This window comes from Macaca nemestrina, chromosome 15 (genome assembly GCF_043159975.1).
Source record: "Macaca nemestrina isolate mMacNem1 chromosome 15, mMacNem.hap1, whole genome shotgun sequence".
NCBI lineage: Eukaryota > Metazoa > Chordata > Mammalia > Primates > Cercopithecidae > Macaca > Macaca nemestrina.
Genome location: NC_092139.1, coordinates 82,407,650 through 82,435,292, shown reverse-complemented (window position 1 = coordinate 82,435,292; position 27,643 = coordinate 82,407,650). Strand labels below are relative to the sequence as shown.

The 27,643-nt window shown below is 39.9% G+C and overlaps 1 pseudogene; it reads left to right on the top strand.

Annotated features, from left to right (window-relative positions):
* The first annotated feature begins 4,817 nt into the window (after positions 1-4,817).
* Positions 4,818-5,558, top strand: LOC105466282 (protein FAM133B pseudogene; annotated as a pseudogene).
* Positions 5,559-27,643: the final 22,085 nt, after the last annotated feature.

The following is a 27,643-nucleotide window of genomic DNA, read 5'->3' as shown; positions in this document are numbered from 1 at the left end:
AGTTTTATTCTTTTTGCTCAAGATAGCTTTGGCCATTCTAGGTCTTTTATGACTTTATATAAATTTAAGACTGTTTTTTAGACCTGCTCTTTCTATTTGTGTGAGGAATGTCAATACTATTTTCACAGAAATTGCATTGATTCCATAGCTTGCTTTGTGTAGCATGAACATTTTTATATTGATTCTTCCATTCCATAAACACAGAATACTGACTAAAACAATCTGCAAATGGGTGGTTTTATTTCCTCTCTTCTTATTTGGATGTGCCTTTTTTTTTTCCTCTTTTGTGATTGTTCTGGCCAGGACTTTCAATACTATGTTGAATAGGAGTGGTGAGAGAGGACATCTTTGTCTTGTGCCAGTTTCCAAGGGAAATGCTTCCAGTTTTGTCCATTCAGTATGATGTTGGCTGTGTGTTTGTCATAGACTACTTTTATTATTTCAAGGCATGTTTCCTCAATACCTAGTATATGGAGAGTTTTAACATAAAGTAATTTTAAATTTTAAGAGAAGCCTTTTCTGCATCTATTGCGATAATCATGAGGTTTTGTCTTTAGTTCTCTTTGTATTATGAATCACATTTATTGATTTACATATGTTGAACCAACCTTGCACCCCAGGGAAAAACCCTACATGATAGGTTTTTTGATGTGCTGCTGTATTTGGTTTGCCAGTATTTTATTGAGAATTTTTGCATCGATGTTCATCAAAGATAAGACATTTTCCTTTTTGTTGTGTTTCTTCCAGGTTTTGATATCAGAATGATGTTGACCTCATAGGATGAGTAAGGAAGGAGACTTTCATTCTCAAATTTTGTGCAGTTTCAGTAGGAATGGTACCAAATTCTTCTTTGTATATCTGGTAGAATTTGGCTGGGAATTCATCTGTTCCTGGGCTTTTTAAAATTGGTAGCCTATTTATTACTGATTCAATTTTGGAGCTTGTTATTGGTCTGTTCAGGGATTCAATTTCTTCCTGGTTCAGTCTTGGAAAGGTGTATATGTACAGGAATTTATTTAATTCTTCTAGGTGTTCTAGTTTTTTTGCATAAAACTGTTCATAATATTCTCTGATGTTTATTTGAATTTCTGAGAAGTCAGTGGTAATATCCCTTTTGTTGTTCCTGATTGTTTTTATTTGAATCTTCTCTTTTTTCTTCTTTATTAGTCTAGCTAGTAGTCCAGCTTTTAAAAAAACCTACTCTTGGATTCATTAATCTTTTAGATTTTTTGTGTGTTCTAATCTCTTTCAGTTTAGTTCTGATTTTGCTTATTTCTTTCTTCTGCTAGATTTGGAGTTGGCTAGTTTTTCATTCTCTAGATCTTTCAGTTGTGATGTTGAGTGGCTAAACTGAGATATTTATAACTTTTTGTGGTGGTTGTTCAGCACCATGAATTTTTCTCTCAGTGCTGACTTAGTTGTGTCTCAGGGATCCTGGTATGTTTTGTGTTTGTTCTCAAAAGTTTCAAGTAACTTTTGGCTGATGCCGTAATTTCATTATTTACCCAAAAGTTATTCAGGAGTTAGTTATTTAATTTTTATGTAATCTTGTGGTATTGAGTCTTGGTTTTCTCAACCTTTACCTCCAATTTTATTGTACTGTGGTCTGGGAGAGTGGTTGTCATAATCTGAATTCTTTTATATTTACTGAGGATTGTTTTATGTCTGAATATGTGGTTGATTTTAGAGTATGTGCCATGTGGCAATGAGAATGTATATATTGTTTTGGTGAAGAGTTCTGTAGGTGTCTATTACATCCATTTAATCCAGTGTTGCATTCAGATCCTGAATATCTTAATTAATTTTCTGCCTTAATAATCTAATATTGTAAATGGTTTGTTGAAGTCTATCACTATTATTGTGTGGGACTCTAAGTCTTTTTGAAGACCTCTAAGAACTTGCTTTATGAATTTGGGTGCTCCTGTGTTGGGTGTGTATATATTTTTATATATATATATATATGAATATATATATATTCTTGTTGAATTTAAACCTTAACCATTTTGTAATGCCTTTTTTGTCTTTTTAAATATTTGTTGGTTTAAAGTCTGTTTGTTCTAAAATTAGGGGTGCAACCTGTTCTTTTTTCTGTTTTCCATTTGGTTGGTAGATTTTTTTTATCCCTTAATTTTGAGCCTATGAAAGTTATTGCATGTGAAATGAGTCTTGATGACAGCATATCATTGGGTCTTTGTTCTTTATCCAGTTTACCACTCTGTGCCTTTTAATTGGAAATTTCAGCCCATTTACATTCATAATCAGTATGGATATGTGTGCATTTGATCCTGTCATTATAATGGTAGCTTGTTATTATGCAGACTTGCTTGTGTGTCACTGGTCTGTGTGCTTCAGTGCGCTTTTTTAGTGGCTAATAATTGTTCTTTATTTCTATATTTACTGCTTTCTTTGGAAGCTTTTGTAAGGCATGTCTTATAGTAATGAATTTCCTCAGAATTTGCCTGTTTAAAAAGGATTTTATTTCTCCTTTACTTATGAAGCTTAGCTTGGGCAACTGTGAAATTCTTGATTGGAATTTATTTTTTTCAAGGATGTTAAATATTGGTATTGGTCTCTTCTGGCTTGTAGGATTTCTGCTAAGAGGTCTACTTTTACATTGGTGATCTTTCCTTTGTGGTTGACCTGACCTTCCTCTCTAGCTGCCTTCAACATTTTTTCTTTTATTTCAGGCTTGAAGAATCTGATAATTATGTGTCTTGGTGATTATTTTCTTGTGGAGTATCTTACTAGAATTCTTTGCATTTCTTGAATTTGAATGCTGGCCTCTCTTGGGGAAGTTCTCATGAATGATATCCTAAAACATGTTTTTCAAGTTGCTTCCCTTCTCCCCTTCTTTCATGGACACCAGTGGGTCATTCATTTGGTCTCTTTACATAATCTTATATTTCTCAGAGGTTTGAGGGTTTTCATTTTTCTTTTTTCTTTATTTTTGTCTGAATGTCTTATTTCAAATAGCCACTCTTCAAACTCTGAGATTATTTCTTAGCTTTGTCTATTCTGCTACTAATACTTGTGAATTTATTATTAAATATTTAGTGTGTTTTATCAGTTCTCAGGTTAGTTATGCTCTTAATACTGGCTATTTTTTCTGCCCGGTCTTGTATTATTATTTATTAAAAAGTTAAGAAAAGATTCTTAACTTTTTTGAATTGAGTCTCAAGGTACTTCTGCATTTTAATTATCTTTATTTCTACTCATATTCTGAATTCTACTTCTGTCATTTTAGCCATCTTGGACTGGTTTAGAACCTTACTGGAGATGTAGTGTGGCTGTTTGGAGGAAGAAAGGAACTCTGGCTTTTGAGTTGTCAGAATTTTTGTGTTTGTTCTTTTTTACCTTTATGGGGTGATATTTCTTTAATCTTTGAAGTTGTTGACTTTTGGATTTCTTCTTGTATTCTATTTGCTGACCTTAATTGTTGAATTGTGGTATAAAGTTTACTCAGTCAAGAGGCTTTGTGTGTATTCATGCAGGTGAAGGTGGCTGCTCAGGGCTGAAGAGAATCTGCTGCTTAGAGCTGAGGAGAGTATGCTGCTCAGGGCTGAGGAGGGTCTGCTGTTCTTTGTGCTTAGTTGCACTCAAATGGCAGTGTTGGCAAAAGGGCAGGGTGCTGGTTGTCGTGGGGCTAGTGGGCTCTGTGTACACCAAGACTCTGACTGCAAAGGTGGTATAACAGGGATGGGGGCCTGGAGTACACTCCTACCATCAGCAGTGCCAAGGCAGAATGCATGTGCACATTTGCACTGACAGGCAAGGAAGGCAAGATCCTTCCATGCGTGCACGCACACACACACACACACACACACCAGCACAGTGATGTGTGGAGTGGCCATGGTCCTTGGGGGGAAACTACAGTGAGAAGAGGCAGCAGGCAGACTGATGCCCGGATGGGGCCACCCCACTGGACTTGTCTACTGGTGAGGCAGGATCTGCCAGGTCAGGAGATATGACATAGGCCACTAGGGCACCCAAGGCTGCACTGCAAGCAGGCATGACCAAATTGGAGCCACAGGAAAGGCCAGCAGACCAAGGGGTGCTCAGGTCAAAACAGCCCCATCTGATGGGCCAGACCACCCTGCAGAATTTATGTCCAAAATTTCCCCTAGGGCTAACGTCTCTTATGGGAGCAAGTTAAGCTTATGGGTATGGACATCCCTGGACATGCTTCACTACAGATGCTCCCACACCAAACCCTATGGGCTCTGCACTGGCTGGTGTGCTGCCCCTATCACTTCTCTAAGCAGCTCTTCCTTTCAACTCATTTTTCATGGTGGTCAGGGGTGTCTGCCACTGGGATTCCAGAGGCTAGTGGGGAAAGCAGGTAGCTCCTTGCCAGTTAAACTCACCTGTTTTCTCACAGTCACTGGGGGCCAGAAATGAGTTCCACTGTGCTTTAGCCCTGTGCAGGGTTCCCAGATTCTGAACCTTCAGTTCAACTTTTGTGTCTTTCCTCCATCCCCTCTCAGTACCTGCCCTTTCTTAAGCATGTGCCAGTCATCCTGTTCCGTTGGTGGTAGCTGTTCCACCTTGGTGTGTCTATTCAGCCATGTTGCTCAAATCTATAAAGTCTTATAGGTCAATAATAAATAGAAAATTGACACTTGAAAAATATGCAAAGAACTTGAATTTAAAATTTCTACAAATAAAAAGCAAAAATTGTCAATAAATTTTAAATATGCAACATATTAATGTAGAGAAATGCAAATCAAAAGCTCAATGAGATACTTACTAAAATAGCTGTAACAAAGAGACAATAAAAAAGATTGCTGGGCATGCGACTGTGCACTCAATCCAGCACCATGGGGAAGCAGGACAATCGGGTGGCCTATATGAACCCAATAGCAATGGCAAGATCAAAGGGTCCAGTCCAGTCTTCAGGGCCAACAATACAATGTTATCTGAATTGACCAAGGCCTACCTGGGAAGAAGTAAAAGAGCAACTAGAAAAGAGAAAGAAAGGCTGCAAGGCTTTGGCTGAATTTGAAGAAAAAATGAATGAGAACTGGAAGGAAGAATTGGAAAAACACAGGGAGAAATTATTAAGTGGAAGTAAGAGCTCATCCAAAAAAAGACAGAGAAAGAAAAATGAAAAGAAGAAGTCTGGTAGGTATTCATCTTCTTCTTCATCAAGCTCTGATTCTTCCAGCAGTTCTGATTCTGAAGATGAGGATAAGAAACAAGGAAAATGGAGAAAGGAAAAGAAGAACTGTTCACATAAATCTTCTGAAAGCTCCATGTCAGAAACTGAACCAGACAGTAAGGATGGTTTTAAAAAGAAAGAGAAGTCAAAAGATGGAACTGAGAAAGAAAAGGATATTAAAGGACTCAACAAAAAGAGAAAGATGTATTCTGAAGATAAACCTTTATCATCTGAGTTCTTGTCACAATCAGAGTATATTGAGGAGGTGTGAGCAAAAAAGAAGAAAAACAGTGAAGAACGAGAAAAAGCAACAGAAAAAATGAAAAAGAAAAAGAAGCATAAGAAACACAGTAAGAAGAAGAAAAAGAAGTGTGCTAGTTCAAGTCCTGACTCACCATAACGTTAAGAAAAATCAGGATTCCCTTATAAAGAAAGTGCAATGCCTGAGGAAATTTCAATTGTGAAAACTACAACATACTTACTAAAATGTATGAATTTTCTTGTCTTTAGAATTATTCCTGGACTATTCAGTAGCCACTCAGATGTCACTGTGTGAAAGGGCCATAAATGTTGGCTGCTGCTTGAACATCTATTTTTTTTTCTTCCAGTGCTTGATAACTCTGTGAGATAATACACTGTGGTTATACTCGTGGTTAAGATATTTGGGAATAAAATCAATACTTTTGACTAGAAGTGTCTAAGGATAAACCAACAGAAATTGAATCTAGATGTATCTTTAAGATGTAATCAGAAATGACCAGATGACTCTAGTTAAAATTTTTGAAGGAGGGATTACATTAATATTTAAAAACCCTTACTCTGTAAATAAGTGTATTTTAATTTTTTCCCCTCATATACTTTTATTTATCAGGGGAAGGACCTTTTAGGGTTGGGGGGTGGCTTGCTATCTCTTTAGCTAGCAGAATAGTGTGCCTTTGATCCTCACACATCCTATATTATGGACACAGTAGCAATGCTTCACGGGGAGGTCAGAGTTGGCTACCAGCAGTCTTGCCCTTTACTGAACTTAGTGTTATCCTTGGATGCTGCTTTGAGTGAACCAGAGAAACAGCCATTTGCAGCATGAGAAAGCCCCAAAAGCACTGAGATTTACCTACACTTCAATAATAATGAATATTTTTTAGCATTAGAAGGTGTTATGTCATTTGAATTAATTTTGATTACACTTTGGCTTGGGAGAGGAATTATTTTAAATAGACGCTGGTTCTTTTTGAACTTGAGAGCTAAATATTCTAAAATGCATGTTTAACACTAAGTTTTAACCAGTCAGGAAAATTTTATGTAACCAGTGATAGTTTATTTTTTGTATGAATTTTGTTTAGCCTGCAATGTTTAGCTTTTGTTAACTCCTCACTCTTGCTGTCTTAAGTTCATTACCGTGTTTAATGGCCTACTTGCCAAGATATTTAGCATGTAAAAAGCAGGGTTTTGATTTAAGAAAAAAAAAGGCTTCATATTGAAAGCTGAGATTTGCAATAACAAGTTGAGTGGCCAGCCTGGTATGCTGTGTCTTATTGCCTGAATCTTAGTAAATGTAGTGTTTAAAAAAAAATTGCCAAAGATATCAAAAATATGAAAGCTTCAAAGACTGTATGTAGCAATGTAAAAAACAACCACTTTAAAAAAAATTTGGCGATTATTCAAAATGTTATAAAGAGTATCACCATATGACTCAGAAATTTTACTCTCTGGCCGGGCGTGGTGGCTCAAGCCTGTAATCCCAGCACTTTGGGAGGCCGAGACGGGGGGATCACGAGGTCAGGAGATCGAGACCATCCTGGCTAACACGGTGAAACCCCGTCTCTACTAAAAAACACAAAAAACTAGTCAGGCGAGGTGGCAGGCGCCTGTAGTCCCAGCTACTCGGGAGGCTGAGGCAGGAGAATGGCGTGAACCTGGGAGGCGGAGCTTGCAGTGAACTGAGATCCGGCCACTGCACTCCAGCCTGGGCGACACAGCGAGACTCTGTCTCACAAAAAGAAAAAGAAAGAAAGAAATTTTACTCTCTGTTATGTACTCAAAAGAAATGAAAGCCTATGACTACACAAAGATTCTAATGTAAATGATCAAAGCAGTAGTATTTATAATAGCCCCAAAGGAATAAAACCAAAATATTCATTAAATAGTAAAAGAAAAAAATAATATGTGCTTCTGTCCATGCAATAAAATACTATTTGCCAAATTTAAAAAAATGAACTAATGATACCTGCTATGTCAGGAACAAACCTCGAAATTATCAAAGTAAGTTAAAAGAAACCAAACCAAATGAGCAGATAATTTATGATTTCACTTAAAATAACTTTTAATACAAGGATTAGATGTGAAAACAGATTAATGATTGCCTGTGACCAGGGAAATAAAATCAGTAAGTACTAAAGGGCTGAATTTCTTTTTCCATAGTAATAAAATTATTTCAAAATTAGATTGTGATTATGGTTGTCTGTAAGTATATTTTAAAAAATTGGAATTGTACACATAAAATATGTGATGGTTTTGTTATAAAATCATATCCCAGTAAAATGTTTCCAAAGGAAACATGCCACAGATAAAATGTACTACTGTTGATTTTTGGAGAACTAAGTCACAGACTCTAAAAACCAAACCCAGTTATTGTTCATCTCAAGGCATGTTAAATTAAGAGGAAAAGACAAAGATATAGTTATAACATTAAAATGTTCATAGCAAATAGTTATAAGAAAAAATTTAAGTTTGTAAAAGGTATTAATAGATAGAAATTATCTGGTTAGATTTACCAGGCCAGAAATGTGAATTAAATAATAGTACTTTATTGAAGACCACTCTGAGTCACAGATTATTAGAAATTTGTAATGATGTCATCATAAGGTTAAAATATCCCTTACCAAAAATGACTCAGAGAAAAAATGTTAAATAAAGTGTGTTGGTGGCACCCATATCCATAGTTGCAGGTACTTTTAGTGTAAGACCAATTAGAAAGCTGCGCATTTTTCCCTCATTTGTAACCAATTTCAGCAGTTGAATCCATTATTGAACTCCTAAATTTATTGATAAAACATGTGAGCAGATGTTTGACTTGTTTTTATTACAAAACATGGCTAATATACAGTATAGGAAAGTTTCCATAAAATTATTAAATTATTTATTTCAAAGTTATAAAAATAAAAAGTTTTAGCAAACATAGCAAGAATTATACACTAACATTTATCATACATACCTATCACAAGGCTTCAGCAATTATCATACTTTTATTTTTCATTTTTAACTATCAACTTCAATTATTCTTGTAGTATTTTAAAGTAAGTATATTACATTTTTCAGTTTGTAGAAATTTGAGTATCTATATCTAAGAAATAAAAAGAAAAATAATAAAAACATTATTATAAAATCTAATTAAATACAAATATTTCCTAATATTATTTTAAAATGTTTCTTGATTTTTTTATGTGCAAAACACTAGATTTAGCAAACACTGAGACTTTATGAGAAGTAACAATTTAAGTGTAATATTTATCCTAGAGACTCAAAGTGAATATAAATGAATATATCTTTAGTTAATACAGCTTAAAAAGACTGTATTTGTAAAAACACATTTTGAAGATGGCTGACACCTTTATTACAAGACATGGGGTATGTATTGTAAATAAGAAGTTTAAAAGTCCATGGAAAAGAGATTTTCCACCAAAGAGTCTATAGGAAATAAACAATTTTGGTTTTTCTGAACTCAGGACATGAGGCCAGCTTTTAAAACTCTGATTTAAAAGAGCCATCAAGACCCTAAGCTGGATGAGAAAGTCATCAGCAGATCTCATTTTTCAACTCTGTTCACCAGGTCACATATCTAGCAAAACGTCCCCTTTCATGTCAGGTTTTTTCTGTGAACTCAGAATGACCACTGTCCCTTAGTATACAGCCCTGCAGTGGACCCCAAAATAACAATCAATCAGGTCCAGTGGTGCTCATTGTGGTCTTTCCAGAATATAATGATATGAGGACAATAATTCTCCCCTTGTAAAATTAAGAAAATATGAGAATATTTGCCTAATTTTTGATAACATCATACTGTGAGCTATTAAAAAAAGGAAGAATTTAAAAAGTAAGGGATTATCTGGATCCTAGGGCACAGAGATACCCTTCAAATAGAATAGTTTCAAGCACAGTTTTACATGTGGACTTCCTGTGCGCAAGAAAAGAATGTGTGAGTCAATAGTTGAGAAGTCTGTAGGTTGCAGGATTTTAAGGAATCAGAGAGACCGATGGGGTTCAGGAGGATATTTATTAATTATTTAGGTGCACCAACCCAGTTGGATTAACATCCAAAAGACTGAGACCTGAACAAAGAGTTAAGTTACCTTTTAAGCATTTTGTGGGTCGGGGGAGATTTGTGCAGGGGGAATCATACTACAGAAGCAAGAAACAAAGACAGCTATTCAATTGAGACATGCATTATATCATTTCTTACTTTTCAAGGAAAAACCTGTTCTGTGACTTGAGTTTATCTGTCTAGTGACCTTGCAACTGCACAGCTAGGGAAACAGGGTCTTCAAAATGCATGGGAAGGGAGAAGAGAAGATTCACTGGCCACAGAAAAACAAGCAGTTCGTTTTTAAAGGTGAGTTGGGTTTTCTTACATACAACTGAGTTTCTGCTTACACACTCTTTAATTTCTTTTGATTCCTATTTCATTCTCCATTTCAGTGGTTCTTATACCAGAGATGTTAATAGAAAACACCACTATTTGCCACCTCTTTGTGGAGCTGAGCTTCTTCTACTGGCAGCGGTTGATAGCTGGTTAATACCATCAACTTTGTGGCAGTGTATTGGGCTGCTATTGCCTCCATTGTTTACTGAATACTCCTAATAAACCCGGACAAAAGGCAAGGGAGGAAGAGGCAAGTGCCAAGAATAAGCAATAACCTACTAATATGGGTTTTGACGTTTTCAAAGGCTGAGAACCATCCTCCAAACAAGGAATCCGGGGACTACCCAGACCAAGTCTGAACTGGAACATGGGCCAGCTTACACATTGTAGCTGTGATTTCTATGACAATTTTTGTGAATTTCTTGGCCATTACTATGGATTTCTAGGCAAGAATTGATTAAATTTTCCACATACTCCTTCTTCTAAGGCAAAGAGGTCATTTAAAGCTAGCCTATTTTGATATATAGCATTTCTCATTTGTGTTGCTTGTATTGCCAATAAATCTAATGCCCTTGCTGATTCATTGCTTATGATATCAAGGACTGCCTGCAACTTTATGATGTGGTTGAGGATATAGACTGTGGTGTGGTACCCTCATGACCTTTCTTGCCCCCAGGTAGCTGGCCCATAGCATTTAATGATTCTTTCAGGAGGCCATATATTATCCTTTTAGTCTCCTATGTCCACATCCTTTTTTGATATTTGGGTTTATTTTTGTGATTATGCTTTTTAAAGTTCTTCTTTTATTTTTATTATAAAATGGATATTCTAAGGGTTCCCCTTGCTTCAGAGGAATTATAAAGAAGGTTGATTTGTTTGTTTTCAATACACATGCCCCTGTCCATTTGGCCAGCCAGCAGTTGACAGTATGCCCATGATCCATAAATCAAATATAGGCCAGGGGGTGCCTTTCAAGCATTTGGAGCTTCTAGCTGATGCCAAGTGTAGCTTAGAGTAGAGAATGGGGAGAAAGTGTTTGGATCTGATAAGTAGGAGTCATTCAGGCATTTCTCCCTAGAGTTTTGTTTTTAGTCTCATCATAATACTGTTGCCCTAAGCAGGTTGTTTCTCCTACTGTCTCTGCAAAAGCCTTTTCCCATCAGGTGATACAGTACTATCCAATTATGAAGGTTTTTAACAACTAACACTGGCTGAGGCTGTTGGTTCACTGTCAGGGTTAAGCGAACTGAAGTTATCTTGTGGCATTAATTTCTTTGACTCCCATGGCCACTTGTTCTCCATATTAGTTTCTGTACATACATAACATGAGGAAATTTTAAAGCTGCCAGCTGTGTTTTCAGCTAGTCGAGCAAATAAGTTTTTAGTTGAGGGGGGAAACTCAGGCACTGGCTGATCAAAATGCTTATAGAATGACTTATGAACCTGAAATTGAGGGGTTGGATGCATTTGAGTCCTTCTAGTCTTTTTGACAATTTCCTAACAGGGGATTTAAATCTTAGTTACCATACAAAGGTCCAACCAGACCTAGGAGGAACTCCCTTCAGGACAGGACAATAGACAGCTCTTCCCAGGTGGTTGGGGAAAAAACGACAAAGGGGATTCAATAATTGATACAGAGACTCTTGTGGAAGCAGAGTTAGAAAAATTGCCTAATAATTCCTCTCCTCAAAAGTGTGAGCTGTTTGCACTCAGCTAAACCTTAAAGTACTTACAGAATCAAAAAAGACTATCTCAATCCTGACTCAAAAGGTTACATACACCCTCTCTGAAATGAATTTGCTTAAGAACTGTTTTATGGGAATGCATCTTGATTGGGCAGCTTGGTTGTTTTGAAATACTCAGGAAACCAATCCAGCTCTAGGACTCACCTCTGAGTGCAAAGGCAATGTTGGGCACGCTGGTTAAGGACCACTAGAATCCAGCAGGCTGGACCCCTTTCTTTGTGGTCAAGAAAGGCGGGAAAACAGATGCAGGACTGCTAAATCAGTGAGCATAACTAGTCCGATAAACCGAGGTCCATGGGTGGTTATGCACCCTGGAAAGGAACTCACTTCTGAAGGCAAAGGCAATGTTGGGCATGCTGGTAAAGGACCACTAGAATCCAGCAGTCCAGTCCCCTTTCTCTGTGGTCAAGAAAGGTGGGAAAAGGGGTGCAGGACTGCTACATTGGTGAGCATAACTAATCTGATAAGGAGAGATCCATGGGTGGTTACGCACCCTGGAAAGGAATACGCATTAGGACCATAGAGGACGCTCTAAGACTAATGCTCATCAGAAAATGACTGGAGTACTGGCATCCCTATGTTCTTTTTTCAGATCGGAAACGTTCCCCCCAAGGCAAAAACACCCCTAAGATGTAATCTGGAGAATTGGAACCAATTTCACCCTCAGACACTACGAAAGAAATGACTTATATTCTTCTGCAGTACTGCTTGGCCACGATATCTTTTTCAAGGGAGAGAAACCTGGCCTTCTGAGGGAAGTATAAGTTATAACACCATCTTACAGCTAGACATCTTTTGTAGGAATAAAAGGCAACTGGAGTGAAGTGCCATAGGCACAAATTTCCTGTTCATTAAGAGACAACTCGCAATTATGTAAAAAGTATGATTTATGCCCTATAGGTAGCCCTCAGAGTTTACCTCCCTACACCAGCGTCCCCCCAACTCCTTCTCCAACTAATAAGGATCCCCCTTCAACCCAAACAGTCCAAAAGGAGATAGACAAAGCGTTACACAATGAACCAAAGAGTGCCAATATTCCCAGATTATGCCCCTTGCAAGCAATGGAAGGAGGAGAATTCTGTCCGGCCAGAGTGTATATACCTTTTTCTCTCTCAGACTTAAAGCAAATTAAAATAGACCTAGGTAAATTCTCAGATAACCCTGATGACTATATTGATGTTTTACAAGGGTTAGGACAATCCTTTAATCTGACATGGAGAGATATAATGTTACTGCTAAATTAGACACTAACCCCAAATGAGAGAAGTGCCACCATAACTGCAGCCCAAGAGTTTGGTGATCTCTGGTATCTCAGTCAGGTCAATGATAGGATGGCAACAGAGGAAAGAGAACCATTCCCCACAGGCCATCAGGAAGTTCCAAGTGTAGACCCTCACTGGGACACAGAATCATAACATGGAGATTGGTGCCGCAGACATTTGCTAACTTGCGTGCTAGAAGGACTAAGGAAAACTAGGAAGAAGCCTATGAGTTATTCAATGAAGTCCACTATAACTCAGGGAAAGGAAGAAAATCCTACTGCCTTTCTGGAGAGACTAACGGAGGCATTGAGGAAGAATACCTCCCTGTCACCTGACTCTATTGAAGACCAACTAATATTAAAGGATAAGTTTATCACTCAGTCAGTTGCAGACATTAGGAAAAAACTACAAAAGTCTGTCTTAGGCCTGGAGCAAAACTTAGAAACCCTATTGAACTTGGCAACCTCGGTTTTTTATAATAGATATCAGAAGGAGCAGGCAGAAAGGGACAAACAGAATTTTTAAAAGGCCACCGCTTTAGTCATGGCCCTCAGGCAAGCGGACTTTGGAGCCTCTGGAAAAGGGAAAAGCTGGGCAAATCGAATGCCTAATAGGGCTTGCTTCCAATGCGGTCTACAAGAACACTTTAGAAAGATTGCCCAAGTGGAAGTAAGCTGCCCCCTCGTCCATGCTCCTTATGTCAAGGGAATCACTGAAGGCCCACTGTCCCAGGGGACAAAGGTCCTCTGAGTCACAAGCCACTAATCAGATGATCCAGCAGCAGGACTGAGGATGCCGGGGGCAAGCACCGGCCCATGCCATCACCCTCCCAGAGCCCCGGGTATGCTTGGCCATTGAGGGCCAGGATGTTAACTGTCTCCTGGACACTGACGTGGCCTTCTCGGTCTTACTCTCCTGTACCGGAAACTGTTCTCCAGATCTGTCACTATCCGAAGAATTCTAGGACAGCTGACAGCCAGTCACTAGATACTTCTCCCAGCCACTAAGTTGTGACTGGGAAACTTTACTCGTTTCACATGCTTTTCTAATTATGCCTGAAAGCCCCACTCCCTTGTTAGGGAAAGACATTCTAGCAAAAGCAGGGGCCATTATACACCTGAACATAAGAGAAGGAACATCCGTTTGTGGTCCCCTGCTTGAGGAAGGAATTAATCCTGAAGTCTGGGCAACAGAAGGACAATATGGATGAGCAAAAAATGCCCATCCTGTTCAAATTAAGCTAAAGAATTCTGCCTCCTTTCCCTACCAAAGGCGGTACCCTCTTAGACCCAAGGCCCAACAAGGTCTCCAAAAATTGTTAAGGACCTAAAAGCCCAAGTCCTGGTAAGATCATACAATAGCCCCTGCAATACTCCAATTTTAGGAGTACAAAAACCCAATGGTCAGTGGAGGTTAGTGCAAGATCTCAGGATTATCAATGAGGCTGTTGTCTCTCTATACCCAGCTGTACCTAACCCCTGTACTCTGCGTTCCCAAATACCAGAGGAAGCAGAGTGGTTTACAGTCCTGTACCTTAAGGATGCCTTTTTCTGCAGCCCTGTACATCCTGGCTCTCAATTCTTGTTTGCCTTCGAAGATCCTTTGAACCCGATATCTCAACTCAACTGGACTGTTTTACCCCAAGGGTTCAGGGATAGCCCCCAACAATTTGGCCAAGAATTAGCCCAAGACTTGAGCTAGTTCTCATACCTGGACACTCTTGTCCTTTGGTAATGGATGATTAGCTTTTAGCCACCCGTTCGGAAACCTTGTGCCATCAAGTCACCCAAGTGCTCTTAATTTCCTCACCACCTGTGGCTACAGCTTTTCAAACCAAAGGCTCAGCTCTGCTCACAGCAGGTTAAATACTTAGGGTTAAATTATCCAAAGGCACCAGGGCCCTCAGTAAGGAATGTATCCAGCCTATACTGGCTTATCCTCATCCCAAAACCCTAAAGCAACTAAGAGGGTTCCTTGGCATAACAGGTTTCTGTGGAATATGGATTCCCAGGTACAGCAAAATAGCCAGACCATTATATACACTAATTAAGGAAACTCAGAAAGCCAATACCCATTTAGTAAGGTGGACACCTGAAGCAGAAGCAGCTTTCCAGCCCCTAAAGAAGACCCTAACCCAAGCCCCAGTGTTAAGTTTGCCAACGGGGCAAGACTTTTCTTTATATGTCAAAGAAAAAAACAGGAATAGCTCTGGGAGTCCTTACACAGGCCTGAGGGATGAGCTTGCAACCCATGGCATACCTGAGTAAAGAAATTGATGTAGTGGCAAAGGGTTGGCCTCACTGTTTACAGGGAGTTGCAGCAGTAGCAGTCTTAGTGTCTGAAGCAGTTAAAACGATACAGGGAAGAGATCTTACTGTGTGGACATCTCGTCTTGTGAACAGCATACTCACTGCTAAAGGAGACTTGTGGTTGTCAGACAACGGTTTACTTAAATATCAGGCTCTATTACTTGAAGGGCCAGTGCTGTGACTGCACACTTGTGCAACTCTTAACCCAGCCACAATTATTCCAGACAATGAAGAAAAGATAGAACATAACTGTCAACAAGTAATTGCTCAAACCTACGTCATTTGAGGAGACCTTCTAGAGGTTCCCTTGACTGATCCCTACCTCAATCTGTTTACTGATGGAAGTTCCTTTGTAGAAAAAGAACTTCAAAAAGTGGGGTATGCAGTGGTCAGTGATAATGGAATACTTGAAAGTAATCCCCTGACTCCAGGAACTAGTGCTTAGCTGACAGAACTACTAGCCCTCACTCGGGCACTAGAATTAGAAGAAAAAAGGGTAAATATATATACAGACTCTAAGTATGCTTACCTAGTCCTCCATGCCCAGGCAGCAATATAGAGAGAAAGGGAATTCCTAACTTCCGAGGGAACATCTATCAAACATCAGGAAGCCATTAGGAGATTATTATTAGCTGTACAGAAACCTAAAGAGGTGGAAGTCTTACAGTGCCGGGTCATCAGAAAGGAAAGGAAAGGGAAATAGAAGGGAATCGCCAAGCGGATATTGAAGCTGAAAGAGCCCCAAGGCAGGACCCTCCATTAAAAATGCTTACAGAAGGACCCCTAGTATGGGGTAATCCCCTCCGGGAAACCAAACCCCAGTATTCAGCAGAAGAAATAGAATGGGGAACCTCATGAGGACACAGATTCCTCCCCTCTGGATGGCTAGCCACCAAAGAAGGAAAAATACCTTTGCCTGCAGTTAACCAATAGAAATTACTTAAAACCCTTCACCAAACCTTCCACAGAGGCATTGATAGCACCTATCAGATGGCCAAATTATTATTTACTGGACCAGGCCTTTTCAAAACTATCAAGCAAATAGTCAGGGCCTGTGAAGTGTGCCAAAGAAATGATCCCCTGCACTGCAGGCTGTATATTTCAATCCCTCTATCTTTAACCTCCTTGTTAAGTTTGTCTCTTCCAGAATTGAAGCTGTAAAACTACAAATGTTCTTCAAATGGCGCCCCAGATGCAGTCCATGACTAAGATCTACCATGGACCCCTGGACCGTCCTGCTAGTCCATGCTCCGATGCAAATGACATCAAAGGCATCCCTCCTGAGGAAATCTCAACTGCACAACCCCTACTATGCCCCAATTCAGCAGGAAGCAGTTAAAGCAGTTGTTGGCCAACCTCCCCAACAGCACTTGGGATTTCCTGTTGAGAGGAGGCAGTGAGAGACAGGACTAGCTGAATTTCCTAGGTCAACTAAGAATCCCTAAGCCTAGCTGGGAAGGTGACTGCTTCCAACTTTCAACATGGGGCTTGCAACTTAGCTCACACCTAACCAATCAGATAGTAAAGAGAGCTCACTAAAATGCTAATTAGGCAAAAACAGGAGGTAAAGAAATAGCCGATCATCTGTTGCCTGAGAGCACAGTGGGAGGGACAACGATCTGGTCATAAACCCAGGCATTCCAGTCGGCAATGGCTACCCTCTTTGGGTCCCATGCCTTTGTATGGGACCTCTGTTTTCACTCTGTTTCACTCTATTAAATCTTGAAACTGAAAAAAAAAAATGCCTCACAAATTATTTCATAGAACTTACTGGTGCTTTTATCTGCACCCTGAAGAAGTTCCTGAGATTTTTAAAATATTGATTGCCTTTTTCTTTTACCATCCTTTAACCTTTGCAGAAGTGCTTCTCGGCACCTTTGCAGGTGCTCAAGCTGAACTGCATCATCTGGGTCCTAGTGGGAGTCCCCCTGTCCTCTTAAGAGGCATGAGCACAATTTGGATATGACCAGACCTAAGACAGCCTGCCTGATTTTTCATTTTGATTTCCCCTTCTTGGATGAGACTGGGAGCATGTATCCATTTGAACTTAACTCCTTAGGGGCAGTTAGCCTTGGTAAAGGGGGTAGATTGGAATGTAAGGAGGAGGGGTCTCTATTCCCTTCTGTGGTTCTTGCAAAGCCAGTTTTTCTGCCTTTTCTGAGACTCTTTATTTGTCTCCATAGCTTCTGGGGCAGCTGATTTTTACTTTCAGTTTTGCCTGGGAGGTGCTACAAGCCTCCGTGATTCCTTTAACTCTGTAGCTGCCAGCGCAGCTGATTTCTCTTGGCATGAACTGTGAGCATTCCACAATAAACTGCTAGGCAGGGCTGCATTCATTTAGCCATGAGTCAATATAAAAGACTAGGTCTGAACACCCTGGCTGTTCTCTGATCCTAGTCACCATCTTAAAACACACGGCCAAATTCTCTGTAATGCCTTTGGCAAGCCATCTGACACTAAAAGAGGGTTATTCTAATTCACAGTATGTCCTTAACTTTTGAACATTCAGTTTCATGCTATAATCACCTCAATTCTTTTTAAAAATTATTTATTATGCATTTCAAAGGAGTTGGTTTTGATGCTTTCCTTCTCATTTCCTCCATTGCGGTGCGCTTTCACTCTTACTTTCACTTTTGGGTCCACCAGACTGGTCCTATTACGGGAGTTTCAGACGCTGCTTAGCCAGGAACGTGCCTTCCCCGTCACAGCCTGCTGCAGCTGCAAAGCTGGTCCTATCGGCCATATGCAGCATCCTAGATCTGATTTCCCCCACACTCACCTCAGAGGACACAACCCACGCTAGCGGATCTGTGCCTCCCCACGTCACTCTCTGCATTGACCTCTACAAAGACTGTCTCTTTCACACACTTTCATACACCTCCCTGCCCCAGGACTCCTCATCAGATGAAATGAGCCTCTCTCATGTCCCAGGTAGGTTCACATGCACCCACACATTCCGTTAGGGTGGCAAGCCACTCTTGCCACCTTGCCAGCAAGCTCTACCTTGCTGCACTTGCTGCTCTGTCAGCCCATTTCCTCCCTTTTATCAGTTCCAGTGTTAGTGGGGACACGAGGTTCATCCAAATTGGCAAGCCACTCCTGCCACCCCCAGTCACTCTGAGTTGGATTTGTGGTCATTTCCTGGGAGTTGATCAAGTTCCCCTTTGTCCTTATGGGACAGGCTTTCTTGTCTTGGGTCTGTACTCCTTACTGTGATTCCTGAAGTGCTGGTATCATCCAGCAACCCCATCCCTGGTTCCATTGTGCTGCCAGGCAGGGCCCAGGTTTCAGGAAGAGCTGGTTTCCATCTGGGTGAAGCTCCCCCATGGCATGCCTTGGATGCCTCTTGTCTCCCAGCCCCAGGGCTCTAGTCCTGCAAGCAAAGGAGAAAGTAAATCTTTTGTCTCCAATTCCAGGCAAGCCCCTAGAAATGTAGCAGAGTTTTAAGGAATCAGAGAGACTGATGGGGTTCAGGAGGATACTTATTAATTATTTAGGTCCACCGGCACAGTCGGATAAACATCCAAAGGACTCAGTCCTGAGCAAAAAGTTAAGTTACCTTTTAAGCATTTCCTGGGTTGGGGGAGATTTGTGCAGGGGGAATAATACTATAGAAGTGAGAAACAAAGACCATTATTCAATTGAGATATGCATTACATCATTTCTTACTTTTAAAGAAAAAAACATGTTTTGCAACTTGAGTTTATCTGTCTAGTGACCTTGCAGCTGCACACCTAGGGAAACAGTCTTCACAATGCCTGGGAAGGGAGGAGAAATAAGGCTCACTAGCCACAGAAAAACAGGCAGTTAGTTTTTAAAGGACTCCAGCTCATTCTCTTTCCTAGGGGGAGCTGGGTTTTCTTACATACAACTGAGTTTCTGCTTACACATTCTAGTTTCTTTTAATTTCTGTTCAATGTAGGACCACACTAGAATTCACACCAAAACTTTTTCTAAAGATGGGTGAGGACTTGGGAGACTCTGATTCACAAAGGCATCTGAGTGTGCAGTCTCTGTAAACCAGCTGTGGAGGAAAAACTAAACATTAAATTTGAACTCAATTGAACATAGACACAAGCAATGGTCACCAAGTTCCAGAACAGGTTGCATGAGTCCCTTGATGCATTCATCCAGCACTGTTTTGGAGAACTGTATTTCAATCTCTTCATCTACATTAGTTATTAAAACACAACAGATGATTGCAAAAACAGGTTGACCTTTTTGTGTTCCTTGAGCCCAGTCATGAAAGGCCTTTCATAGGTCCTCCTGTAACTTGTTAAATATGTATGTTTAGCTAACCTATTCAGCATAAAGTTCCCCATGACTGGGCCTCATGCCATCAACTAGTTATGAAAATAGCTAGGGTCCCAGAGCACGCCGAAGCTTCATGAGACCTCCCCTTGTCTGTATGAGGAGAAGTGGCTGATTCTGGAGTCTAGGCTGTCATTTTCTGGTCTGGTGGTGAATCCTCCATAGTCTGGTGAGTGCAAATATATGTACGTGTTTTCCCTTCTCCCTTTCCCATTGTAATTTGCTTATTACATCTATTTGCTTATTATATCTGCGTGGCCATTTACATGGGATAAAAGTTGTTTACCCTTAAAGGTATTGTGTTTGTGTCTTTTCTTCTCCCCTCACACGTCTCCCACACAGAACATCAGCCAGGACCAGTTCAGTGGTCTTATCAGGAGAAAGTTAACTGAAATCTGCAATCAAAGCTATAGTTATGACTGGTGAAATAGAGGCTCAGCAAGTCAGTCATCTGGTGGAGATGAAAGTTGCTTTAATATTGCTTATTTCAAGGATAGTGCTTGCTTAGCTGCTAGAGAAATAGAAAAATCTTGTGGCAATTAGAACATAATGTATCCTTTACATGTCAAAGTGTATGATTTAAACGATGCCTGGCATAACCTTAGGTCCTCTTTAAAATTTATTTTCTTATTGCCACAAATAGTATGCTCTGTCAGCCTTATGATCTTTATTTTACATTATGGCTAGTTAGCTTTTGTGTCTAAACCATAAAAGAGAGGGTGTATATTGAGGAATGTCTTACCTCTCATTCAATTATGGCTGTAAACTAAGTTTTTAAGTTTTTCTCTGGTTTCCTTTGACCCCAAGTGTGGGGTTCTACTCAGTCAGTGGGGGATTAGAATGTTATTTTAATTGTACAGCTTTCTTGATATTTTGGCCCAGACAATTCTTTTTTGCAAGGAAGCAGTTTTTTTCCTTAGTAGAGTCTTTACTGACAGTTGCCAGTACAAATAATCAGTTATCTACTAAAAAAAACCAGAGAGTCAGACAGGTTTTCAAACATTGGCAAATGTCTCAGGGAGAAAAAAATGCCCCACTAGAGAAGCACTGCTGTATTCCTGTGTGTACGTACACACAGCACCAGGCAGTTCTATGCATGATAATCTGGGACTGTAAAAGTGACTATATAACCCTCTACATTCTGTCACATTACTTACAATTTAAAGTGAGCATCTTTTTCTATGACTTAAAAATTGTCATTTTTTTTAGTTGGGAGCTACCTTTAGCATTTTTTTCCCTTTGTATTTTTTAATATTGTTACATAATAATTGTATATATTTGTGGTGCATGGGTGATATTTTGATACATGCATGCAGTGCTCGGTGATCAAATCAGGGTATTTAGAACATCCATCACCTCAAACATGGATATTATTTTCTTCATGTTTGAAAAAATTTCTTTGTGTTGGAAGAATTTAAAGCCGTCTCTTCTAACTATTTTAAAACATATTAAAAATTAGTGTTAACTATTATTATCCTAATGTGCTGTCAAAGACTAGAAATTGTTCCCTCTATGATAAAAAGTTTAGGCTTTGTCCCATGGACAATATGACAGCACATGACTTAGTGGTCATCTCGGAAATTCTCTGGATAACTTTGGAACAGTCCTGGCTGAGCCAGGTGGCTGTTGCAACAAACAGTAGGAAAGCCCCTCCCCTTAATACACCCTGAGCCAGCTGTCACTACAGGGAAAAAACCTCCAGACCTGAGGGCCCCAGGAAACAATGACAGTTCCCACTGACATGCAACCTGCACTTTGCTCAGTACCCTCCACATTGAGCCTGACCCAGTTTTACCCAAGGGCTGTAAGGTGGGACAATCAGTATCCATTTATTTTAAAACATTCAGTGAAGCTTTGGGCTTAATGTGAGTGAAGGGATCCTGAAAGCTGGGATCCCAGATCCACCACTGCCCAGTCCTGCAAGTGGTGAGAGTTACCTCACCTTCACTGGATTTGATTTTGCCCTCTGTGAAATGGGGCAGTGCTAACTGATTACTCACATATCTGGGATGCATGGGAACTGTCAATGAACTGAGTGCTCCACACAGTGCCTGGAGCTCAGAGTGTAGATCGGGGAGGAGGATGAGCCATGATTCTGAGGGAAGCCCCAACACAATTTAGCCCTTCCATCTAGTAGCCGGGCCCCAATACAGAGTCCTATGTCAGTGACAGGGCAAACTAAGACCAGCTCAATCTCAGCCTCTTCCTCAGTAGCAGGGCTCAGCCAAGGCACTTGGGGTTTTGGTTCATTTTCTGCAGCTTCAATGTAAAGAATATTGTGAGACTTTTACTAGAACCACTGAAAATCAGAAGAAGAAGAGACAACTCTTCTCCATCTCCCTGAGAGCTCTTCCCCAGAATCTGTTTATCCAGAGAGGAAGGGAAATATTTATTTTTTGTAAATAGTAAATGCTAGAGTTGAATATTATATTAAAATGTCATTCTACTACGAACTCGGAGTTGTGGTTGTGGTTCTTTTTATTTCACTTGTGTAAACTTAAATGAGATACAAACTCTAACATTTCTCCTTGAATTATGGAATCCTAAAGAGTCAGCAGCATAATGTATGAGGAAGAAGAGAAAAGCAGCCATACTTTCTGGCTGCTGGATAAGACACGCAAGTCCATCTTTCTCAGAGCACATGTTCATTTTAGTATTAACCCAAGGAAAGAGTGAAGATAGCCCCTTCAAAATTCCAGAATTAATAATTTGAAGGTATTTTCACAAAGCATAGCAACAGTCTTGGAAATATAGATTTCTTTGTCTTTTTTTTTTTTTTCCTTTTTGTGGAGATCGGGGTCTCGCTATATTACCCAGGCAGGTCTCGAACTCCTGGGCTCAAGCTATCCTCATGCCTCTGCCTCCCAGAGAGTTGGGATTACAGGCGTGAGCCACCGCGCCCGGCCAGGAAATATTGATTTCTTTAAAAAGCAGCTGCGGAGATCAGGAGGGTGAATACTTTTCTATGATTTTACCAAAAAAAAAAAAAAAAAAAAAATCAACTTCTGTTTCACTTGCTGAGGTTTCTCTTAACCAACTATGGGGCATTGTCATTTTTTCTTCCAACTCTGGAGTTGCATCAGGTCTATGTGGAAAAAATATATATATAAATAAAATGACCATTGTGAAAAGGAGAAAGCTAGGGAAAGCCTATAGACAATGGATGCAGGGCAGGAAGGAAACTTCATTCTCAATATTCTTCTGGGGGCCTGTGATTGAGTCTTTACCTTAGATGTAAATCCTCCCAGAGTTTTGTCTCTTATCTTAGAATTTCTATTCTTTTTTTAAGCTTGTTTCTTATCTAGGATGAAAGAATTGTAATGCCACTTTATGGCTACACCTGGGCTTTATTCTGTAAACATTTTTGCCATCCATGAAGTAAAATTCCCAGCATTAGGACAATTCTTTATCCAATTCTTATTTTTACTTATTTATTTGTTTATTTATTTATTTGAGATAGAGTCTTGTTGTGTCACTCAGGCTGGAGTGCATTGGTGCAATCTCAGCTCACTGCAATCTCCACCTCCTGGGTTCAAGAGATTCTCTTGCCTCAGACTCCTGAGTTGCTGAGATTACAGGTACCCATCTTCATGCTCAGCTAATTTTTTTTGCTTTTAGCATGTTTGGTAAATTTTGTATTTTCAGTTTCACTATGTTGGTCAGGCTGGTCTTCAACTCCTGACCTCCAGTAATCTGCCCGCCTCAGCCTCCCAAAGTGCTGGGATTACAGGTGTGAACCAATTGTTTCTGAGAAATAAATTATCTGAAAGTCCTCAAGCCTTTTTGTCAGGCACATCTTGGTCTTTTCTTCCTGGCTGGGGTTCGATGAATCACAAGTGAGCATTATTTTTCTATATTCGTCACCAGTGATAATCCCTGCACCCTTTATTTTTGATTAAAAGAAATCCAAAATGGAGATAGTTATTTGAGAGGTCTCTAAAGAGAAACTAGGATGGCAGATGGCATGAGGAGTTGAATTAATACTCATACAAGCCCAGGTGGAATTTTACCTGTTCGAACTGGGAAAATTACAGATGTCCTAAAAAGACAGCTGCATTTGACTTGAATTGTTTATACTGAGCCTGATCACACACCTCCTGAAGAGACAGCTGTGCTAAATTAAGCTGATGATTGCTTAGATACATTCTAAGCTGGCAACCAACCATTGTCTGTCATAGACTGTGCTAAAATCTTTCACTTGAGTAAACTCGCAGTAAAACTTTATAAGCCCCTCCCTAACCTCATCTGAATGGAACATGATATAGCTTCTTGCTAAATTTGCATCTCCCAGACAGCAATTATAAAAAATCATGATTAAAATGCCTCTTATTTTGTTTATTTTCCACAGGGTTTTAGTTTCATCTTTTAAAACTGCTTTTTTCAAGAAAGCATAGAGCCCATTTTCTTATCTGGAGAGAATCACAGACACAAGGCCTTGCAAAAGAGCCAACTAAAAATACATACATACATATAAGCAGCAAGAATTTAAGACTCAAAATATTAAATATGTTACAAAAGTATATAAGCAATAGAATAAATGGAATGAATAGCAAAATGGATAAAATCAACTGTGAGTCAAAAGCCTGAAAGTTCAGGTGAAGGTGTTGAAAATGCTTTAGAAAAAACTAAAGACATCACTTTTTATAAAAATAAAGAGCTGGGCTCAGTGGCTCACACTTGAAATTTCAGCTACTTGGGAGGTTGAGGATCAATTAAGGCCAGAAGTTTGAGACAAGCCTAAGCAAGACCCCTGTTACTAAAAAGTTTTAAAAATTATTTTGGCATTGTGGCATACACCTGTAGTCTCAACTACTTGGAAGGTTGAGACAGGAGGATCACTTGAGCTCAGGAACTTGAGGTTACAGTGAGCTATAATCATGCCACTGTACTCCAGCCTGGAGTGTGGCAAAATCTAGTCACAATAAAATAAAGAAAAATAAAATAAAATAAAATCTAGTCACATTAAAAGAAAGCACAATTATCAAGGACAAAAATAAAATTGTACAACTTGGTAATAGAAAAAAATAGAGCAATTGCAGGGGAAAGGGGTTGAAAGTATAATTTCCTTTTTATTTTCTTAATTAGTCCTTACTTAGACTTTTTCACTTAACTAAAATTTTCTTATATTTTGGTGCCCAGTTAACCCCAAGGCATTTTTAATTAATTTGTTTAAAGATAGATACTCACATAAGCTTTCCATTGTTTGCAAATTACAAGAGCCAAATTTTAAATAAACGTTTGACCTCTAAATTTTCTAAATAGCAAAATTTAATGAAACAAAAATTATAAAAAACACTTTGTAAAACGTTTAGTATGTAACTGCTATTTCTAACACATAATAAATCCACTTATGGCAGAGACTCACTCTGTTGTTGATAATCTCTCTGTTATATGACTGCTCCTTGGGGTGCTTAAACCTCAGCAAGAAAGAATATATAAATGTCTGAACATTGCTTTAAAAAGACAATGTACATTAAATGTAGAGATACGTGACCAGCTTATAAAACTGTGCACTTTTTCCACTGCAGGCAAACTGGAACCTGGATACTCCAGGGTCACAGCTCATGAGAACATAGGGCTGGACTGTGAGAAAACAAGCAGCCCAGAGGGTGCCCAAGATGGCTGAATAGGAACAGCTCCAGACTCCAGCTCCCAGCATGAGCGATGCAGAAGACAGGAGATTTCTACATTTTCAACTGAGGTACTGGGTTCATCTCACTGGGCATGTGGACAGTTGGTGCTGGTCAGCCAGTGCAGCACAACCAGTGAGAGCTGAAGCATGGTGAGGCATCGCCTCACTTGGGAAGTGCAAGGGGGAAGGGAATTCCTTTTCTTAGCCAAGGGAAATTGAGACACATGGCTCCTGGAAAATCGGGTAACTCCCACCCTAATACTGTACTTTACCGAGGGTTTTAGCAAATGGCACACCAGGAGATTATATCCCACACCTGGCCCGGAGGGTCCCACACCCACAGAGCCCCCCTCATTACTAGCACAACAGTCTGAGATCTAACTCCAAGGTGGCAGCAAGGATTGGGGAGGGGCGCCCACCATTGCTGAGGCTTTAGTAGGTAAACAAAGCTGCTGGGAAGCTCGAATTGGGTGGAGCCCACCGCAGCTCAAGGAGGCCTGCCTGCCTCTGTAAACTCCACCTCTGGGGACAGGGCATAACTAAACAAAAAGCAGCAGAAACCTCTGCAGATGTAAAAGTCCCTGTCTGACAGCTTTGAAGAGAGCAGTGGTTCTCCCAACATGGATGTTGAGATCTGAGAACAGACAGACGGCCTGCTCAAGTGGGTCCCTGACCCCTTAGTAGCCTAAGTGGGAGACATCCTCCACTAGGTGCAGACCGACACCTCACACCTCACACAGCATGGTACACCTCCCAGAGCAAGAATCAGACAGCAACACTCGCTGTTCAGCAATATTCTATCTTCTGCAGCCTCTGCTGTTGATATCCAGGCAAACAGGGTCTGGAGTGGACCTTAAGCAAACTCCAAGAGACCTGCAGCTGAGGTTCCTGACTGTTAAAAGTAAAAGTAACAGACAGAAAGGACACCCACACCAAAATCTCATCAGTACGTCACCACCATCAACGACCAAAGGCAGATAAAACCACAAAGATGGGGAAAAAGCAGGGCAGAAAAGCTGGAAATTCAAAAAATCAGAGGGGATCTCCCCCTCCAAGGGAACACAGCAAATCACCAGCAATGGATCAAAGCTGGACGGAGAATGACTTTGACAACTTGAGAGAAGAAGGCATCAGTCGATCAAACTTCTCAAAGCTAAAGGAGGAACTATGTACCCAGTGCAAAGAAACTAAAAATCTTTAAAAAAGAATGGAAGAATGGATAACTAGAATAATCAATGCAGAGAAGACCATAAACAAACTGATAGGGATGAAAACCATGACACAAGAATGACGTGACAAATGCACAAGCTTCAGCAACTGACTCAATCAACTGGAAGAAAGAGTATCAGTGATTGAAGATCAAATGAATGAAATGAAGTGAGAAGAGAAGTGTAGAGAAAAAAGAGGAAAAAGAAATGAACAAAGCCTCCAAGAAATATGGAATAATGTGAAAAGACCAAATCTACGTCTGATTGGTGTGCCTGAAAGTGAGGGGGAAAATGGAACCAAGTTGGAAAACACTCTTCAGGATATCATCCAAGAGAACTTCCCCAACCTGGTAAGGCAGGCCAACATTCAAATTCAGGAAATACAGAGAATGCCACAAAGATACTCCTCAAGAAGAGCAACTCCAAGATCCATAATTGTCAGATTCACCAAAGTTGAAATGAAGGAAAAACTGTTAAGGGCAGCCAGAGAGAAAGGTCGGGTTACCCACAAAGGGAACCCCATCACACTAACAGCAGATCTCTTGGCAGAAACTCTACAAGCCAGAAGAGAGTGGGGGCCAATATTCAACATTCTTAAAGAAAAGAATTTTAAACCCAGAATTTCATATCCAGCCAAACTAAGTTTCATAAGTAAAGGAGAAATAAAATCCTTTACAGACAGGCAAATGTTTAGAGATTTTGTCACCACCAGGTCTGCCCTACAAGAGATACTGAAGGAAGCACTAAACATGGAAAGGAACAACAGGTACCAGCTATTGCAAAAACATGCCAAAATGTAAAGACCATCGATGCTAGGAAGAAACTGCATCAACTAACGAGCAAAATAACCAGCTAATTTCATAATGACAGGATCAAGTTGACACATAACAATATTAATCTTAAATTGAAATGGACTAAATAGTCCAATTAAAAGACACAGACTGGCAAGTTGGATAAAGAGTCAAGACCCCTCAGTTTGCTGTATTCAGGAGACCCATCTCACATGCAGAGACACACATAGGCTCATAATAAAGGGATGGAGGAGGATCTACCATGCAAATGGGAAACAAAAAAAAGCAGGGGTTGCAATCCTAGTCTCTGATAAAACAGACTTTAAACCATCAAAGATCAAAAGAGACAAAGAAGGCCATTACATAATGGTAAGGGTATCAATTCATCAGGAAGAGCTAACTGTCCTAAATATATATGCACCCAATACAGGAGCACCCAGATTCATAAAGCAAGTCCTTAGAGACTTACAAGGAGACTTAGACTCCCATACAATAATAATGGGAGACTTTAACACCGCACTGTCAACATTAGACAGATCTATGAGACAGAAAGTTAACAAGGATATCCAGGAATTGAATTCAACTCTG